The sequence below is a fragment of the Delphinapterus leucas genome, chromosome 13 (assembly GCF_059928025.1).
Source record: "Delphinapterus leucas isolate spDelLeu-1000000601 "Yukka" chromosome 13, BTC_Dleu_Yukka2, whole genome shotgun sequence".
NCBI classification, from domain to species: Eukaryota; Metazoa; Chordata; class Mammalia; order Artiodactyla; family Monodontidae; genus Delphinapterus; species Delphinapterus leucas.
In genome coordinates, this window is record NC_143141.1 from 80341952 (window position 1) to 80361773 (window position 19822).

Here is a 19822-nt window from a genome sequence, read left to right on the forward strand (position 1 = left end):
CATTTGGCCAATACCCTGTGTGTCTCTGCAGGTCTAAAAAGCGCCACACTCTCTTGCCATCTCACACTTGCTGCCACCAATCCCCTGACTATACTGCATGGCATTTCCTAACTGGGGTCTGACTGCATCTGCCCCAGCTAAGCCACAGTTCCTGTCCCATCTCTCCCTGCAACCTCAGTTCTCTGATGCGGTCAAGAAAAGGTGTGAACAGGGCGATTGTCTGGCTTTTTTTGTTGTTGTAAAGATGGGAGTGACATTCCTTACAGCTCTTTACATTCCAAGCAGAAACCGGATGTCTCTACCTGTTTCTCAATAATAAACACAGTAATATCCATATAGTGTGTGCTATGTGAATGTGGATGTATATATACGCACTTATATATGTGAATATTTAGATGGTGAAATTATGTAAAAGCTAGAAAGCATGTTCATATACATTTGCGCATAGATCAGGAAACTCTCATGTCTCTGCAACCTGTTAATGAAGCCAGTCATACCTCCCTTAGTGGGAAGTAAGTATGTTATACATTTAATGCAAAATATGTGTACATATTCCTACAATTGTTTCCACTAAGTAATTGTTTTAACTCAGGTTTCTAGATACTTGGGGGTGAATAGCATAGGAATAAGTGATTATGAATACTTTGAAGAAAGAATGTTTTCTTTTGAAGGATGTATAAGTGTGAAGAAGCTCTGTCAGTCTGTTCTTGACAATATCAAGACCCCATTTAGAGAACACTGCAAAGATCATGGTGAGCGATGCCTGCTTTGTATCCCTTGTGCACAGAAAATATAACTCAGTATCTACTTGGAATATTTTCATACAGGCCAAATTGCAATGACTAATAAGAAAAAAAAAATCAAGTGATTTCCAAAACCTGTTAATACTGCAAATCATGCGTAATAACCTCAGATGAAAAGAAACTAACGATAGCATAGGCTCTGGATTCAGATAACTAAATATCACACTTACTAGCTATGAGATCTTGGTCAAAATAATCTTTTGGAGGCCCATTTTTCTCAACTACATAGTGAGGATTGGATTATCTAGCTTCATCGGTAGGTAACTGAGTTTGCAGGAGTTCCTACATAAATCCCCCTGCAAAGAGCAAGAGGCTCATAATGGAAGTATTGACCATAACAATAAAACAACAATCTTAACATAAGTAACAAGCCTTTCTTTCTTTTTTTCCCAACCAATCCCAGAGTTGTGGGTGCTTGGCAAAGCTGTCCTTTCATTCTCTTGTCCCATTTCTCACTGTTTCTAACAGAAGAAGGTACTAAACTAACTCTGCCAGATGCCCTGCTGCTATTTGGGCCATATTCACTAGTGGACAGATAGATCATCATATACTACAATTTTCTTTCTCCTCCAGTCACATAGCGGGATTAGTGAAGGGGGCTGAGGTCACCCGTCTCTTCTCTTTTTCTTATTCTCAGGGTTGATGTTGAAACGACCCACAATCCCTCTATGTCTATAACTTAGGAATTAGATCCAGGATACCTATCTGCCTGATTGTGAGAACTTGCTTTTTAAGATAGAGCTGTTTTTAATGGTTGAGTACTTTTCATTTGTTTGTTGTTTTGTTTAATAAAAGATTCTGTTTCTGAAATTTCTCCAGGTTAATTTTATTTCCTTGTCCATGCAGTACTTTCCTCATTTATGACTTGTGTCTCCTGTTCCATGGGAGCAGCCCAAGGATGTTAAGATTCCAAGATAAAATATTCAGCTTAGAGTTTGGGCATCTGGATTGGGAACTGAGAGTATGCCATGTGTCCTATACATGTTACCAGAAAGGTCTGCGTTTGTTTATTTGGCATTGGCCAGGCTAATAATAAAGTGTACTTTAATTTCCCATTTGCTCTAGCCCCTTGTTTTTATAATCCCTTTAGGGACTTTAAGGGAAGGAGCTGTGAGATTAGGGCAGGATTCAAATGTTCCCGGCCCCCTATCCCCAGGAGGATACCATTTAATATTACCAGCACTTCACCCCTCTTTCTAAAACATCACTTTCCTTTTGAGGATACAGCCATCTGAAAGTTTTCTAGATTTGAAGGCAATAAATTACTATTTTCTGAATCTTATCTTCATTAACTTTCCAATACAGATGAAAGTTGAATCATAGGAAGATAATGATACAGTTGGGAAGTGCTCGGTTATGATACAAGATTCCAGAGCAAAGAGACCAAAACTGCAAAAAGTGACATAAGGGTCAGGCTTTCTGAGTGATGACATGGTTAGGGATGTGTCTTATGTGGCCTGTTTTAGAGGGGCAGAAGCAGGGTTTCCTGAACAACCTGAATGTCCATCGACAGATGGATAAAGAAGATATTGTACATCTATACAATGGAATATTACTCAGCCATAAGAAAGAATGAAATAGTGCCGTTTGCAGCAACATGGATGGATCTAAAGATTATCATACTTAGCAAAGTAAGTCAGAAAAAGTCAAATACCATATGATATCACTTACATGTGGAATCTAAAATATGACACAAATATACTCATTTACAAAAGAGAAACAGACTCATAGACATAGAGAACTGACTTGTGGTTGCCAAGGTAGAGAGGGGCAGGGGAGGGATGGATTGGGAGATTGGCATTAGCATAGGCCAACTATTATATATAGAATGGATAAACAACAAGGTCCTACTGTATAGCACAGGGAAATATATTCAATGCCCTGTAATAAACCGTAAAGGAAAATAAGTTTTAAAAAATTTTTAAGAAAAGATGCAGGGTTTCCTGTTCCACATACTTGAATTTATGCAGAAGGATCATTTCCATCACATAGGAAATGGAGGAGACACTCCCAGGAACCATGAAGAGGAAGATTATCCATCAATCACTACTCTTTGTTCAGTCCTACAGTGAACATGGCTCCTCTTGTTAAGGCAGACGTCTCTGCTCTGCATCCCTGCTCTACATCCCTCTGTGATGCAGCACAGAGTAAACCCCTTCAGTCCTGTCTCTCATAAGATGCTGAGCTCCCTCCTCAGATGTCCTCGTTTGTCTTTGCACCACACACACTAGCCTGCCTCAGCAGCTCAGGGAGACAAACTGAGGCCAGTCACACAGTAAATGACCTGGAGCTTCTGAGATTCAAATCCCAATTTCCTCCAAATTCTAAAGAATCTTTTCTAATTAACTACAATTAGTCAAGACGAGCCAAGCAAGTGTAGATTTTCCCATCACTGTTTTATCAGGGCTCTTAACTTTCTTTTTTTCCCCCTACCTGAGAACTTTGATCAGTTTATGGATTTTAGAATCTTCTTAGAAGCCAGAAGTAAACAGATGGCAAAAGCCTGAGGCCAAAATCCATTTAAAATCTCGGTTTATCAGGGAAAGAGAAAAACAACCAGACTAGGTTTTAATGAAATGTGAGACTATTCAAGTCTGTCATCTAATTCTTTCTTTTTCCCAGGAGGTCTATACAAAAAATAGCTCCTTTTGCTGACCAAGTTATAAAGCAGCTGATCTTTCTCCTGACACTTCAACCCTGAAAGAAGGGACCGCATCTTAATCCCTGATAGATCTCTGGTACCCATCCTGTCGTCTAACACCTGGCAGGCAATTAACAAATGCTTTCTGAATGAATGAAAGGACCAACAGGCTGACCTAGATTTCTCAGTCCTTGGCTAATTATTTTAAATCTATTTGGACCTGAAGCACGCCTGCTTATCACAGGTGTGTCCATGGCCCCCTCTTATTTAATTACATCTTACTGTCTTCTCCTTCACCCTCCATCCCTCCATTTACAGTTGCCTGCCCCCATCTGTCATCAACTACCTTATCTGGAATATCTGCATTAGTTAGGGTATCTCTGTTTATCTCATAAACCTGAAATCTCAGTGACTTAACAAAAAATAAGTTTATTTCTTGTTTGTGTGTGTGTGTCTGTGTGTGTGTGTGCACATTGGAAGGGACTACCTCACTGTCTCTCTTGTTCTGTTTCCCTCTCTCTCTCGCGCGCGCTATATATATATATATATATATATATATATATATATAGTATACTATATATATGTATACTGAGAGAGATACAGAGACACAGAGAGAGAGAGAATTATATAAAGACATGTAAAGAAGACACATGATTGAGAGAGAATGAATGGAAAGATGCACATTAAAAAGTGGACAGTGGTCAATTCTGGATGCTAGAATTATATGTAGCTTCTATTTCCCTTTTTTTGTACTTCCAAAGTTTCTAAAATAATTGTACTATTAAGAAAAAAAGCCAAATTAGTTTTATCATTTTGTTGAAAAGAGACTCTAGCATGGAAATGTCCTCCAGAGGAGGCTGTGAGAAGAAAGGCCCCTGGAGGCTCCAGTGAGCAATAGGAAGTGACTCTAGTCAGGAAAGGAAAAGCGCCAGAGAGAAAATGAGAAGCAAGGTAGTGACAGTGACAACATCAAGTAATTTCCTTCCCCTCTGAAAACTTTGGTGAGTGTTTGGATGACATGTGTGTCTCTGGCTGCAAGTTGCCTAAATGGACAACAAATCCTGTGATCTCACAGGAAATGGAAAGTCAAGAGACTGCCGTTTCAGCAGCCATGGAAGGGCCAGTGGCGCTGGAAAGCCCAGATGACAGGTTGACTGAGACGGAACACAGAGTTTTCCTATCACTTCTGCATCTCAGGGCAAGCAGTGGCATCCTGAAAGGCCAGCAATGTTTGTGGATGAGATGAAAGAGTTTCTGACATCAAAACCATCTCAGATCTGACATCTACAGTTCAATATGTGAATTTATGGTTGATATACTTGCCCAAAATAGAATCTGCTATTTAATTTTCTCATTATCATTTCATTTTAAGAGTGATCACTGTGTAATTTAGATATTTCTAGGCATGTCTGCTTATTTTATAACAAGCAGAGGGATAATCTCCTTCCATATGTTTGTAGAATGTTTCAAACTCATGGTAGTTCTTCATAAAAGTAAAGTTTTTAATAAATTTCCACTCTGCTTTATGATTTCTTTTTTAACTGGTACCACTTGAGGGAAAACATTTCCTTTCTCTATAAAACTGCTCCTGGAATAACTCTTCCTTTTCCTTTTCATAGTTGCCTCTTTCCACTGTCTGTCTTCAAACATCTTTTCCTCTTCCCAAACTCCCTTGGTGCTTTTACCCATAAAGGTTTTACATACCCCACCACCTAGGAAATCTTGCTGTGGCCACTGTCACGCAGAAAGCAGAGGAGTTTGGTTTCAGCTCCCATAAGCTGAAGTTCTGAATGTGACTATAGAGATGTGTTCTAAAGCATGACTGAATTCTATAACTTGTCTGTCATAGTTTTATGAAGTCTTTGGGGGGCTTTAACCACCATTTAAAACAATATTAAAAACGTATTTTACCCTTAGAAACAAGTGGTTTAATTCTAAATGTTAGAATACAAGTTATTTGTAAGTGTGTATTCTAGGTATCCTAAAGAAAACACTATACAAATTAAAAAGAGCATAACAAAAGAGGAAACATAAAGCAAAAAAGAAATATTTGAAAAAACGACTTCATTAATAACCAGAGAAGCATAAATTAAAAACAAAACATTTGTATTAAAAAATTAGAATTATTTCTATTTTCCACTGAAAGAGTTCCAGTGTGTAAATGGCCAGTCCCAGAATGAGAGCAGGGTAACAGTGAGAATAACTCTTGAATGTCTTTTTGGGGGGAGGAGGTACAGAATGTAAGGAAGGACTAAAAGAATATGTTGGAGATATGTTTAAAGAATTCAGAGACAATCTTTCATGAGATTCTGTTAACCAAATCAGGGACTGTTACAGTATCAAAATGAATAATATCTGTAATGGATTATAACATACTGAATATAAAAAGAATCCATGTATCTATACTGTTATTAATAAATACAAATGAACAAATAACTGAATGTTACAAATACATTCATACATACAAAATAGCAAGAAAAAGAAAGCTTTCTGTAACAGTGAAATGACAATAAATGCAGAAGGAATTGTAGAGTTAGAAAAATCATTATTTTGCAACAATCATAGTAATAGTGATTTCAGACACATATCAAAATGGACGCTAAAACCCAAGAGGGATAGTTTGTTTGAGGGACAGAGTATTTACACAGTCTCAAGTATCTTCCCATAGATTACTTATTAATTGCAAAAGGGAAAAGTTACCTTCACAGCAGAGAAACATGGTAGGACCACTTTAACCAAGTGATCAAAGTTAACATCACCAAAAATAGGACAAAATTACATCATGATGTAACCCACTGAGAACAACACAACATCACTTCTGTGACATTCTTTTCAAAAATGTATAACCTGAATCTAATTATGAAGAAACTCAGAAAAACCCAGATGGAGGGACATTTTACAAAACAACCTGTCTGTATTCTTTAAGTGTGTCAATGTCATGAAAAATAAAGATGGAGAAACTGTTCCAGATTAAAGAGATTAAAAAGACATAACAGCAAAACACAATATGTCATCTTGGATTAGATTCTAGATCAGAAAACAAAATGCTATAAAGGACAGTGTTAGGACAATTTAAGTATAGGACCGTGCATTGAATAATAATGTTTTATCAATGTTAAATGTGCTTAATTTGAAAATATGATAATATAAGAGAGTGTTCTTAGAGTATAAAAATTGAAATATTTAGGGATAAAGGGTCTGCAACTTATTCTCAAATCATTCAGCAAATAATAATTGCATTAATAATAATAATGTATAGTTAGTATTGATGATAAGAATATATAGTTAGTGAGATTATTCATGCAAACAAACATGACAAAATATTAATAATTGGTGAATATAGACGAAGAACAAATAGGAGTTTATTGTGCTATTCTTGTATCTTTTCTGTAGATCTGAATTTTTTCATAATGAAAATTCTAAAAAATTAGAATAACTAATGCTCATGCCTGTCTAATGAGCTAGTTGTTTCATGTGTCCCTGGAGGAAATATAAATTGGCAGAAGCTATCGGTAAAACAATTGTCAATAAATACCAAGGCCTTAGAATATCCGTACTCTTAATCCAGACCTTTGGGAATTTATCCTAAGAGTTAATCATGGAATAGAGGGGAAAAACATTTGTAGAGAGATACTCACTGTTACATTGTTTAAAATATTAGAAACTCCAGAAAATCTAGGCAGTTAGTTGAAATATGATATATTTGTTAATACATCAGATGATCTTCAAAAATATACTAGAGTTTTTACTCATGCTGGAAAATACTTGTGTTGTATCGTTATGTGTAAAAAAGAAGCAATACCAAATTATATATGATTCAAATTATGTAAAATACAATTTTCATAATAAAAATTGACATTCCCCAAGACATGAACAATACTTATCCATGGTGTGAATTATGAGTTACCATTATCATTTTCTCTATATTTTCTAATGTTTTCCATTCTGTTGTGTTTTCTACCATAAGGGGGAGGAGCTCTGAGCTTAAGTCCAAGGGGCCCCAGACTACCATATGGCTGTCTCCTTGGCTTCCACATCTTTGCTGTGAGGGACTTGGAAAAGGGCACTTCTCCTACTTTGTTTCCTAAGGAGAAGACAGAGCAAACAACTCCAGAGCTGCTGGGGTGAGAGACTGAAGTAGATAATCTATGTCTCGAAGATATTTTTGAAGTCTTGGCCTAGCTGCAAAATGAACGTGAACTTATTCTATTCTCTAAGATTTATATTGGTCTTAATATAAGAATAATACTGTTGTGCGGACCCCGGAAACACACCACTTTAAGAAACAAAGATCTCAAAAGATTTCCAAGTTAATAATCTGAGAGTCTCTAAACCCAAGTGGTAACAAACTTAAGCGGTCCTCAAATAAAGGCAGAACTGGCAATTGCATTATTTCCTACCTTGAATGACTGTATTTTAAACTGAAATAAAAGAACAAGTGAAGTATGTGCACTTTCCATGGAAAGAAGTATTCTAGGAGAAGCAGTCCCAGAGGATTAGTGTTTAAGAAGGAAGATGCTAAGGGGCATATGCAGGAAAGAAATGAGAGTCTTTCACATGAGAAAAGGACCCTATTTTAATGGAGGACCGTGAGATGTTCCTGGAGGTCACATGACAAATTGGACCCTATGTAATAACCTATTTGGATCTTGAGCAGATGTTAAAAAAAATCCTACTGTGAATTTCAGATGAAAAGAAATTTTGCTAGTATCCAGAGTGCATGGGAGGAGATGATGGACTGGTAGGAAAACAAAGCCCGAGGAGTGTCTTTAATTGTGCACTGTGAGATTTACTGGGGCCCGACAGGGGTCAGATTTGAGGTCCTCCCTGTTCAAAATCTCTAAAAAAAAAAAATGGTATAGACTGGTTAATTCTGCTGACAACACAGAGTTGAGGGAGGCGTAGCCATTCAACAGAAAGTCAGCAAAATTCAGAAGTGTTTGGGGGTTATTCCCTCGCCTTGAAAATTCTCGGAAATCAGTGGATGCTAGTTCATCAATGTTCACATTTGGAGGAGAATGTATGACCTACAAAGTACGTGTAGAAGACCCAATCAAAAGTTGTTTTTGGCACAGGAAGGAAGATTACATTAGTGTAACTTGAATTCCTGGATTGCTTTGGACAATGCCAAGATCTGGGGCTCGACTCTAGATAAGGCAAGTTTCCCAGCCTCCTATTTTAGACATGTCAGAATCTGGAACAGTGCACACACATTTTCAGTAGGATGGAACACTTCACCTTTAGTTGGCCTTTGGTGGGCGGCCACGAAGCAGGGGCTGGGTAGACTAGTCCCTGACAGCCTGGTACAAGGTGGATTCTTCACCACGAACAAACCAAGAAATCATGACATAGGAATATTTCATTTTCTCCATCCTTGCAACTTTATGGAGGGCTAGCAAAAATGCTATCTTCTCCTGAAGAAGAAGTGAAATGTATCCAATTTATTTGCTATTGAATTAGTCTCTCCAGTACAGAGGATGTAGGCATTTCTTATAAGAGGAAAGGTCATCAACACTCTTTTTTTTCTTCTGTCCTTCCCAGAAAGTTTTGTTTGGGGCTAACTACAGTGTTTGTTTCCATTTTGATGTCTGGATATACCACCTGAATTTGGAAGATCTCGTTCTCTTTTAAACCGTATCTTTGAACAAAGCTAGAAGGGGGGCGGGTTCCAAAGGTGATATTTTGGTGGGAGTCAGGGCACTTAAAAAGATGAAGAGTTCCAGGGTCTTGCTTGTGGCATTTGCAGTGAATTGGTTAGATGGTGAGGACAGTTTGAGGCCATTCAAATTAACAAAGGTTTAGGAGTGTGGTTGGTGAAGTCATCACTGCATTTCAGGATGTAAGGTGGACAGGAAGATGTCCTGCCTGGTTACAAAGAGGTGATAAATACGAAGAAATGACCTACACAGAGGCTGGCAGATGACACACATGTGAGGAGAGCAGGCTAGTGGCCTGAGTCTCAAAGGAGAGGGTTTTCTCAAGGAGGGGGGGAAAGCAGTGGCCTAAAAGCTGTCGTGTAGGTCTATAAAAATGTATCTAGACCCCCTAGAACCAGTATCGAGGGGCCACATGCACACAAGCAGCACCATCACCAGGGGTCTTCAGGGTTTCTGAGACCACGGGTGGCAGGAAGGACACTTTGTGAGGAGTCTGAGGACTTCGGGGGAAGACAGAATAAAATGGAGTGGTCTTTCCTGGGAACACGGGGGGAGGTATTGGGAGCTAGTTAGTGAAAGGGTGAGTCTAAAGGAGTATGGCAAGGTCCACATTCTGAGCAGATAACAATTCAGAAGGGACTGCAACTCCGAGTGGTGCTAGAAAACACCAGGAATTAGAGAAGCAGAACCATGGGAGCTGGACAGAAACAACGGGATTTAGAGAAATTTAGCAAACACTTTTAGCAGGTAATAATCTTAGTGCTGTACAAACACGAGAAGTGAGATTTCCATTTCTGATGAAGAGGTAGATTCTTACATATGTCCTCGTTCAGATCATTAATCCTTGGGTGAATCGGTCCTGCCATCTGAACCTCAAAGCAAAGCTGAGGAGGTTCACGCTAGCGACTTGAACCCAAGCCTTGCCTAATTTCGAGAATATGCCCCTTTTTGTCAAAGTGCTCTTCCTTTTCAAGCCATTCTGGGTCCTGACAACATACTAGGGGTGACGGCAAGGAAGTTGTAGCACTTGGAAGTCCTCAGAAGAGAGGGAAGAAGCTGACTCCAAGAGTAAAAGGTTGAATGATTGTCAGGCAGGGGGCCAAGGAACAGGGGAGCAATTCTGCCAGATCTCCACTCCCCCTCCAAGTGCTCCAACTTCCCATCCACCGCCAAGACACATTTCATTTTTCTGACATGAAATATGTATATAATCCTAGCCTGATTTTTTAAAGCACAAGAGGGTTGATTCTGTTTATGCCTCCCTGTAACTCCCACCCAGTACAAACATTGGCCTCTAGCCTGGTAGTGACGACAGAAGCTAACAAAACAGAATCCCAGAGCCAGGAAGTATGTGGCTAAGTAAATATGCCCCCGAACGCTGACATTTTTAACCACGTAGGGGCAGTGGTGGAGGACTTGGGCAGGGAGGCACAGGCAAGGTAACTGGGTGAGAAAACAACAGCAGACACTTAATGACTGACTTGTTGCTTGGATGCTGGTGCTGTTTGTCTGGTCCCTGCATTGGGACTTTAGGCATCATCTTCTGGATTTAGATCTTGGTGGCTGAAGCGGGGAAGGGGTATCCTCAATGAAATGAGATCTGTTTCAGGACATTTCATGTGCATCCCCAAAATACATAGCTTGACATAAGCAAATATGACTCATGTAAGAATAATATTATCGTAAAGGAAAGGGATCGGGCAATTGAAATACGTGAGTCCATGAATTAATGGACATCAGCCATTTGTGGTGTGCCAAAGCACATCCATTTGATAGCGAGAGCCACGGTGCTATGCACCTTGGAGCTCTTATTTCACAAAAATATCATTCCCACTGTAGTAGGCAGGGATCCATGGCATCAGAGATCTTGTATCATTTCTCATTTATTGAGGTTCCTAAAAGCATCACTAAATTTCATCCTTTGTTTTAACACTTTTATGAGCAGAATGGTTCTATCGTCTAATATTGTGTTTATTCCCAGCATCTGGCTCATAATATATTCATTTTTGATTATATGCACTTTTGGATGAATAAATGATAATGAGTGAAGGACTCATTGTCCCTTTAGAGATTCTGAGAAACTTAAAAGGAAAAATGTATAAATTCAGCTTAATTTCTGATAATGGTTTTATGATCTCAAAGAGCCATAGAAAGGATCTTTCTCAAGACCAAAGCAAGATCTTCCTACTTACATGTGGCAGCTGTGCTGTGTTCTCCTTTACACCCATGTGCAGGAATGCAACGGGGGCCATTTTTGTTGGTCAGTGGTCAGTAGTTTTAGAGTGGGAATGATGCCTTCCCCTCTGGTGTCCCAGGTTAGAACTTGTCTAGGCAGATTTTTGACATCTGTGGAGCTATAGGGGCTGAAATGTATGGATCATCTTGGTCTGAGGGTCAAGCTAAAGCTGATTCCCTAACTTGAAAATCACTAAAGTTTCCTATTTGATTACTTCTTCTAAAACTAGAGAATATTAAAAAAATAAATCTGCAAAAAGATTCTTGAAACGTTTGATCTGGATTTCTCTTTCTTTCTTTCTTTCTCTTAATCCATACTTCCTGTATTAATATCCTTTCCTGTCTTGAAATAGAGACCTCAGATATCTGCCACTACTATTTTGATTGCCCATGGTAAGTTCAAAAATTGAAAAAAAATCTGTCTCAGAGATCATAACTCAAAGCAGTGTTAGTCATTATAGGAATCAATATTAAAGGACATGCACATGTGGGGATGTGCCTTTAACTCAAGTCGTTTTCAATTGGAAAATGTTATTCTTAATAGAATTGGCAGGATTAATTTTGAGCATTTTTAATTCTTGGTTTCTGTCACCATGCCTACAGGATATACAGCCTTTCCACGGCCTGCTCCCTGCGTAATCTCCTCCTCAGTTTTTGGCTTCTCTTCTATCTATGTTTAGACATCAGAGCTCATCACTACATTCTGCTTTCCCCAACTGTTGTTGGGCTCTTTCCCATGCCCCTGACTGCAAGCTGGACAGCTATCCAGCAGTATTCTCACTAAATTAAGATGGTATCTCAATAGCAAGCGGGTTCTTCTCAGTCAGAACAGAATGAGTATCTCCTAGCCTTCTCAGCCAACGCTACGAGATTAATGGAGAGTCGTAGCCAAAAGTGAGATGATTCTTTATCAGGCTGCGCGCACTAATACTACTACTATCTTCCATTTTTTATAATGTTCCCTTTTGAGACGCATTCTTCCTGTATAGCACCCTCTGTAACATCACAGATTTCTGAAATTGCAGGGGGCGCCGGTCAAACAGAATGGGGTGAGATTGGCACTTCCTAAAGCTTGCCATGCACAGCCCAGCAACCATCCATGTGGCACTTAGATGCTTAGACTCATTTTCTATCCGCACTAAAAGGGAGAGTATAAATAATCTACTCCTACTTCTGCCTTTCACAGATGAGGAACTGAGGTCCAACAATGAAAGGTCTTATGTATTTTCATATGGCTAGGTGTTTATTGAGCGGCTGTGTGAATTCATGTAAAGAACCCACATCTCCTTCCTATTATCCACATTTCATGCCAATAGCACTTGATGGAAAAGAAACTTTTCTTTAACATGTAAAATTATATAAAGTACTTTTGTTTGTTTGATAAAATTATGAGACCTACCTTGACCAACACAGAAATCTTCATCAATTGAAGAACCTAAGGGCAAGACGGGAATAAAGATGCAGACCTACTAGAGAATGGACTTGAGGACACAGGGAGAGGGAAGGGTAAGCTGGGACAAAGTGAGAGAGTGGTAGTGTGTATGTGGACATATATACACTACCAAATGTGGGATGCATAGCTGGTGGGAGGCAGTCGCATGGCACAGGGAGGTCAGTTCGGTGCTTTGTGTCCAGCTAGAAGGCTGCGAGGGTGGGAGGGAGGGAGACGCAAGAGGGAAGAGATATGGGGATATATGTATATGTGTAGCTAATTCACTTTGTTATAAAGCAGAAACTAACACACCATTGTAAAGCAATTATACTCCAATAAAAATGTTAAAAAAGAAAAAGCCATTGACAGTAGAAGTAAAATCAAAATTTAATTTCCCAATTCCTTGCATGAAAAAATACATGCTTGGGCTTCCCTGGTGGCGCAGTGGTTGAGAGTCCGCCTGCCGATGCAGGGGACACGGGTTCGTGCCCCCGTCTGGGAAGATTCCACATGCCGCGGAGCGGCTGGGCCTGTGAGCCATGGCCACTGAGCCTGCGCGTCTGGAGCCTGTGCTCCGCAACGGGAGAGGCCACAGCAGTGAGAGGCCTGCGTACCGCAAAACAAACAAACAAACAAACAGAAAAAAAACTATTCTACAAATGGGGGTTGCATGGAAGAAAGAAGTACATAAAGGCTTTTTAAAAAGTCCTGAAAGGAGACCCACAATGATTATTTAGAGTATCCAACCTTGGGCAAAACCTACATTTTAGCTGCTATTTACTAAACAACATAATATTTATCTTTGGATGCTAGCTTATCTATTAAAAGGGAGAACAACAGCTCCCTGCGCCAGAACAATGGGCTGGGAAGCAGAGGGCTAGTATCCCTAGAATCAACTATTCTTGAGGTTCATTCTTTCACCCAGACATGTTTAGTTGCCTCTCTTGTCCTAGATTTACCAGGTTGTAAAAAAAGGTTAGACTGTACGATCCCTAAGGATTCACGTGATCTTTAATAGTTTACAATTCATTTTCCTAGAATTAGGTAGAAGGTAAAGACATATAATTGTTGTAATAGTACCGGAATCTCTGAAGAGTAAAAGATACCTAGTCTACATATTTTCTAATGTTCAGCCTGCTGCCTCTATTTCCCTTTAGTGGATCGTTTGGCTGTACTACTCATAGTTAATATATGATCCCCTTCTTGCAATCTACTGGATCCACCTACACTGAAATGTCCGGGTTCCTCTCTACCACCACCATCTCCGTTTTCTAAATCTTGGAAATTCTCAGCCTTGAAGCAGCTTGTTGGCTCTGAGCTGGGTATCTGTTTACTTGGTGCTTTTCATCATCTGGGAATTCTCACTTGGGACTCTCTGTTCTGTGTTCATTGGCTCCCTGGTCTCTGTGTTCTCGGCCTCCTCGCTGATTATTCGATTGCACGGTTTCCCTTCATGGCTCATCTTTTTTCATTTGTTTCATGTTGTTCATGTCAGTATATTTAAGCTCAGGCCTGGTATTTCTGGATCCTTTCTAACAGAACTCTGTTTATGTTTTCCTTTCTTCCTTCTCTCCTTGTTAGATCATCTGTCCCACAGTTGCATTCCACTGGCAATTGCAGAGAATTTATCAATGCAGTTTAAAAATTTCACATTTGTTTACTGGAAACTTCCTTCCTACTCGAGGTCTTCTTATTCTCAGGAGGCGTCATCGTCTATATCATATCTCTTTGTTTCTGAAGCTTCCTCATAAAATGGAAAAATAAATGCCTTGGTGTGGTAAGCAGAATTTCTAAAATGACCTCCTCCTCCTTGAGGTGTTCTGACCTAATTCTCCAAACTTGTGAATATGATGATGTATCACACTTGTGATTTTGTGTTTTGCTATATGGCACAGTTGCCCTTAAAATAGGAAGATAATCCAAGTGGGCTTGACATAATCACGTAAAAGCCAAAGGGAAAGTCAGAGATTTGAAGCATGAGGACTGGACACACCGTTGCTGCTGTGAAGATAGAGGGGTCCGTTTGGAAAGCAGGAGGAGGAATGAGGGTGGCCATGGGACAGACAACAACCTCTGGCCAACAGCCAGCAAGGAAGTGGGGACCTTCATGCAGCAACCAGTCAGGAGAAAGTAAATTTAGTCAGCAGTCTGAATGAGTTCAGATTCTTCCCCAGAGCCTGCAGATATGAGCCTCACCTTGACTTCGTCCTGTGGGATCCTAGGCAGAGAACCCAGTTACACGGGGCCCAGGTCTCTGACCTGCTGAAACTGTGACATAATACTTTAGTGTTCTTTCAGGCTGGTAAGTTTGTGGTGATTTGTTACACAACTGTAAGAAACTAATACTCCCAGCTGTTGTGCTCTTTTGGTGCTTCTGTCCTCCTGCCTCTGGATTCGGTACCTACAGAAGGGGGATCTCTGGGTTCATTGAGTTAAAGTGCTTTTGGATCACAGGATCTCCCAGATACTGAGGTTAGGAGAAGCTTCCAGCTAATGTTTTAAATAAATCTAATTTAGAATTGCAATATTGCTTTATTTGAAGAGAACGGGGAACAGCCTGGCAGAGTCACCCCTACTCAGGTACCAGCAGCTGAAATCTCTGAACTAGCAAATTATACCCTCAATTCAATGACACAGTAGGGGGTGGGCAGTGGGGGGAGTATGGAAAGTGGGTGTGAATGATGTTGGACCAATCACGTGAAAAACGTGGGTTAATGCGATTTTAAAAGTAAATAAAAAAAGAGTAAGAACAATTTGCAAAGGTAAAAAGAGACTAGAGTAGAATGGGATCAAAAATATTGTAGACAAGTTGATGGGTAGATTCTGAGAATTGATCAAACTACTTACAAAATAACCATTGCTTGTAGAGGTAAGGGAAATTGGGTGTGAAAGAAAAAAAATTAAGTATTTGGGCAAACTCCAGGCCTCTTCTTAGTTGTGTCTTTTCTTTCTGCCTCACTACAAAATAAAGAATCAACTAAGGAACTGTAGGACTGTAGAAAAATTGTATTTTTACTATGATAATATGAATCTGAATATTAAATGCAAGTTAACAGAAGAATAAGATTAAAGATAGTTGTAAGAGAATTCCACAGCAAATGGCTCCAAAGCTTTGAAACTCTCAAAAGGGATTTCACCTTAAAAGAAGTCAATAAAATATAAGTTCGAAATCCCTGTTTATGAATAAAGTTGAAAATGTTCAATTCGGGAAGCATCTTCTGTGAAAAAGAAAATCTAAAGATGTCAGAAATCAAGATTTAAATTTAGCAAAATCTGGAGATCTTTACCTAAGTGTCTTCATTTCTATAGGCCTCAGAATTGCATATCACTTGCATATCCAAACTTGTCATTATGTAAAGAAACTTGTTTTTATAGAAATAAAAATATAATAATGTGCTAGTCTAGCAATATCTGTGGCCCATGTCTAGCAAATACCAAGAAGAGTAGAAGCCATATCAGAAACCAGGGACTTGAAAATCTCAGACTGTGAGAGAGCAGAAAGATTGTGTTCAAAAATTTCCCAAAGTTCCCTGCTATTGGGCAAAGTCAAGTTGTGACTGTTCCTAAACTCATCCTAAAGGAAATCTCTGGCTAGGCGTCCCCAGGTGGGCTGTGTCAGTTTCGTGTCAATTCATGGGGTTTACAATGAATGAGAGCGAGGGAGAAGGCTGACATGGACTAGTGGCTCAGGGAGGGGGTGAGAGCAGTAACTGAGACCTGAAATATGAATACTAGTGAGTTAGGTGAGGTGGGAAAGTGCGGGGGAAGAGAGCGTTCCAGGTAGAGAAAACAGAGAGGGGTTGTTGACAGCTCACGTTAATAACTTCTTTCCCCGTTGGCCATATTGCCAACTACAATGAAAACGATACCTTACATTTTCACACATTTCATAGTTACAATGTTCATATCTCTTCTCTTAAGGTATCTTTAAACAGCTTGTTGGGATATACACGACAGGAATTTATTACCCCGGTGTTAAAGGTGAAGCAATCGAGGTCCTGCACGAATGAAGTAGCTCTCCCTCAGTTAGTGACAGCTACTGATCTGACACAGCTGCAGTCAGAAATGTTGCTATGAAAGATTCTAAGTGTCATTTGCACCCATTTTACAATTTGTTTGCATTTTTACCTGCATTTTTTAAAACTTATTTAATTGACATTATTAGGTATTATCATTAGGATCATCTCCATTTGGAAGAAACTGAATGTCAGAGAATTTACATAATTTATCCAAAATCACTCCACTGTGATAACTAACCCTAAAATATCTCCATTGCCTAGCCCGCCCTTTACCTGAAATGATGGAAGGCCTATTAGGGTGATTAGAGCAAGCCCCCAATAATTCTTATCCTCCTGACTTAGTTCTACACATGGGCAAATCAAGACAACTTAATTCTGTCCCACTGAAGGCTTCCTTCCCACATCACCATGTCCAGCAATGGAAGCTGCCTTTGATTTTTGCTGCGGTAAAGATCAAGGTATTAGCACATCTGTCCTGTGTGTATTTCACTGGTCAAACAGCCATGGGCCAGCATTTGCTAACAGAAGATTAAATATACATCTGTTGATTGTGTCAAAGGAGAGTTTCTTCAAATTTTTTTTAGGGTTAGAGAAGATAAGAGGAATAAGAGAAAGCTTGACAGATGATGGGGGAAATGGGGGAAGGGGAGAGTGAGGGCTGATGGTTCCAGGAATATGGAGAAACTTGGAGGAATGCCCAGAATTTGGAGTGGGAGCTAGGGAGGGAGACACAGGGCAAATAAGGGAGGCGATAAAGACAGACTCAAAGTGTAAGGAGGCCTTGAATGTCAGGACAGGAAGTTTGAAATTGATGGTGGAGGCATGGAGGAGACAAGAGAGACATACAGGGAAGTGAGGAGTAATGCTGTCACGGGAGCCCTGGAGGCCTGTCACAGGCACAGGGAGTCTGGCTGGCTGGGGCTTTGGAGAAGAAAAGATTGCAAGGGAAGGGAGAACTTCCAACTCTCATGTACCTCACAGATATATAAATAAAGCACAATAAGGACTATAATGAGGAAATAAATGTCATAAAAATGTTTGATAGCAGATGGGGCATAGGAATGTGAAGAGATGCCAGTAGTCTCTAGCCAAGAGCAATAAGGGAAAGTTTGTTCTAGATGACCTTCGAAGCTTTGTTCCAACCTTGCAGATTCTGTAATTCTCTGCTCTGGTTCAATGTATTGAATTCCACTAGAAGCATTTATTTGCCCACTACCACCTGTGTAGAAAACATGATGCAGGGTGCTGTGGTGGAGTGAGGGGGTGGGAAGGGGTGTGTATTTGGATATCATCTAGTTCCCTGCTCTGAATATCTGTGCATCCTGGGAGGAAGATCTTGCAAATTCGAATGCATTCCAGAACGAGTAAATGACTTTAGAGAATTATACATGCAATGGAAGCCTAGAAGGGAGGGTGGGCATGCTTAAAAGTCATCTAGGGGGGCTTCCCTGGTGACACAGTGGTAGAGAGTCCGCCTGCCGTTGCAGGGGACTCGGGTTTGTGCCCCGGTCCGGGAAGATCCCACATGCCGCGGAGCGGCTAGGCCCGTGAGCCATGGCTGCTGAGCCTGCGCGTCCGGAGCCTGTGCTCCGCAACGGGAGAGGCCACAACAGTGAGAGCCCCGCGTACCACACACACACACAAAAAAGTCACCTAGGAATGTGATGGTTTTAGGGGTAGGCAGAGAAAGATGATGACCCTTACCAGGCAGAGGCATGTCAAAAAAGGGTAAGAAGAGTGCTCTGAGAATAATTTTGGAGGCAGAATTCTAAGATGATCCCCAGTGATTCACGCCCTTGTATAACTCCCCCTCCTTGAGTGCAGGTGGGACCTGTGACTTTTTCTAGCCGATGGACGATGTCAGAGATGGTGGATGCCACCCCACTGATTAGGTTACGTTAGATGGTAAAGGTAATGTGATAACAGTGCATTAGAAGTGAGTTGCCATTCTACTTGGCAAGGAACTGTGGGGCTTCTAGGAGCTGAGAGCATTCCCCAGCTGACAGCCAGTAAGAAACCAGGACCTCAGTCCTACAATTGCAAGAGACTGCATCCCACCAAAAAACAGGTGAGCTGGGAAAGGACCCAGAAAGGAGAGTTGTGTGGAGGACACCCACACTGTAGTCTTACGAGACCCTGAGCAGAGGGTCCAGCTAAAGCATGCCCGGACTCCAGACCAACAAAAACAACGACATAATGAAGGGATGATTTTTAAGCTACTAAGTGTGTGGTAATTTGTTACACGGCAATAGAAAAGTAATACTACAAGCTATCAAGTCTGGCTGAAGCTCTGAGTACATGTTGAAGGTCAGTGGGAGATAAGCTCGAAATATTGCTTGGGGTGAGACGACTTAGTCCAGTCCAATGTAAAATCTATGTAATGGATGGAGTCTAGTTCATATTAGAACTAAATAAAATTCCAGCGGGTGGGACAATATTGGGGGACACCACAAGAGCTGCCCTGTTCTGTGGTAATGGCAGGGGTGTGGTTTGGGGATTAAGAGAAGGAGTGACTCTACAGAATCAGCGCCATACTATCTTTCTAGCACTCGCCTAGAAGAGCGGCTGCCAGTTTGCAGCTGTTGTGATGGTTACCCCTGGGGCTCTGCCACTCCCATCAAAGTTGTTAAAGGCTGGGCAAGTGTTACTAGAAGGCACGAGACAGAACTGCCACGGAATCCTGGAAGTAGGAGATAATAGGGTGCGTTCTCCTAACCCTACTAGTAGGTGGTTCACTACCATGGAAAGACTGGATGTTCAGACCTTGTCAACCATGAGAAGACATTCTTAATATGAGCTGGAATTTCGTGGGATCACAATTGTCAGAGATGAGAAGGACCTTTAAAATTATCATTTTAAAAGATGAGAAAACAAAGACCCCATGATGGGAAGGTAACTGTTCAAGCTCCCATAGTCACACCATGACAGGCCAGGTAGGACCTGCACCCCTTCTACCACAGCCTCTCAGGTCTGGGACAGACAAATAAAGGAGGAAGGATTCGTTTAAAGGTATCAACTATTAGGAATGTAGAGTG